Below are 2,197 nucleotides of genomic sequence, written 5' to 3' on the forward strand. Positions count from 1 at the left end.
AATTTATTATTTAGAATCTGTAACAGTATTTTAGGCTAACCAAATTGGACTCACCTAAAGACAGTAATATAATATCAAGTACCTACTACATAGAATATTATATATGTAATATTTAACTACATAATCGAGCCCATGTCCCTAATGCAGATAATATTAAATACCTATTAGATCAATTAAATAATGTTATTTATTAATTTGATTTTATGTTCATATAAAATCATACCTATGGACAGGCCAATAGGCATCAACCCGACCCAACCACCGTATCGACTCTTAATATTTATACATTTATTTATTATAACATAAATGTACATTGTACCTACCTACAGGCTACAGACTGTGGCTATATCGTGTATATTTATACCAAATCAAATATATAAATACGGCGCGACCGAATGGGCGAAAGGACAAAAGGCAGTAAAATATAAAATATTAAAGCAGCTTATCGAATCAAAAAAAATGACTGTATATAGTAATAACGGCACCGTCAGATCACCAATTTCCGCTGCGGAACTCGACTCATAAATTTGGCGGGGAACGCTAATAAGTCGCGACGGGGCCTTACGAAATCCGTAGAGGCGGTAATACTCGAATTTTGAAAAAAAAAAACGGTGAAAAAAAAATTCCAATTCAACACGGCCGCCGCAAATTAATCCGAACCGCGGCGGCCGGTATCGAAACCACGACCCCGGGTCAACCCTACCTACGCCTAACCGACCTGCCTACCTACTAAGTGGGGTCAAATCAACGATTCTTAAGCCCTTTCGACGTCCCGGCGAATTTGAACGCGATTCGCACGTCCGCTTCGGGCGTCGTAACGTACGATCTCACCGCGTCGGACAGCGGACGACGAATTCGACCGACCTCGGACGTCGAAAACGCGATATTCGCGAAAAAAAATGAACGTCCCGACGCATATATTTATGCCTGTATACAGCGATACCTACTCGTCAGCGACGCAGCGGGCCGTCCGCTTTCCACGACCCTGCGCGGCCTATAAATTTAGAGGGGAACATGAATAAGTCTTCGACGTGGCCGTGTGAGGTCCGTAAAGGCGGTGGAACTCGAATTTTTAAAAAAAAAATCAAAACATTTTCGTTAAATATGATAAGGCGAATATAGCGAAAGGTAAATAACGAAAAAAAAACGCAGAAAAAAAATTCGATCCGAAAATAAAAATTCATTTTAACACGGCCGCCGCAAATTAGTTGGAACGCCAGCGTCCGGATTGAAACCACGACCCTCGGGTCATCCGCACCTACGCCTAACCGACCTGCCTACCTACTGAGTTGAGAACTGGAGTCAAATCAATGAATCTTAAACCGTTTCGGCGTCCCGGTGAATTCCGAACCCGATTTCGACGTCCGCTTTGCGCGTCGTAGCAGGCGATCTCAGAGCGTCGGACAGCGGACGACCGGCTCCGCCGCCCTCAGACGTCGATTATGCGAGATTTTGCGAAAAAAATCGAGTCTTCCGACGCATGTATTTATTCCTGTATATACAGCGATACCTACTCGACGGCGGAGCCGCGGGACGTCCGCGTTCCGCGACCCCGCACTGCACCGGGACCCGACACGGCGGAAGTGCGGCCGAGAGCGGCCTATAAATTTAGCGTGGAAAGTAAACTCGAATTTAAAAAAAAAAAATAAAAAAATTTTCGTTAAATATGAAAATGCAAATAACGAAAAAAAGGCGGAAAAAAAAATTCGATCTGAAAAAAAAAATTAATTTAACACGGCCGCCGCAAATTAATTCGAATCCCGGAGGGGCCGGGATCGAAACCACGACCCCGGGTCATCCGCACCTACGCCTAACCGACCTGCCTACCTACTGAGTTGAGAACTGGTGTCAAATCTCTGACTCTTAAGCCGTTTCGCCGTTCCGGCGAATTACGAACGCGGTTCGCACGTCCGCTTCGGGCGTCGGAGCGGGCGATCAGGCCGCGTCGGACGTCGTACGACCGGCTTAGCCGCTCTCAGACGTCGAAAACGCGATATTCGCGAAAAAAATCGAACGTCCCGACGCATATATTTATGCCTGTATATAGCGATACCTACTCGACGGCGGCGCGGCGGGCCGTCTGCTTTCCGCGACGTCGCTACGCCCCGGGACTCGCTGGGATAGAAGTACGGTCGCGCGCGGCCTATAAATTTAGCGGGGAACGCGATACGTCTTCGACGGGGAGGTCCGACGTCTC

This window comes from Acyrthosiphon pisum, chromosome X (genome assembly GCF_005508785.2).
Source record: "Acyrthosiphon pisum isolate AL4f chromosome X, pea_aphid_22Mar2018_4r6ur, whole genome shotgun sequence".
NCBI classification, from domain to species: domain Eukaryota; kingdom Metazoa; phylum Arthropoda; class Insecta; order Hemiptera; family Aphididae; genus Acyrthosiphon; species Acyrthosiphon pisum.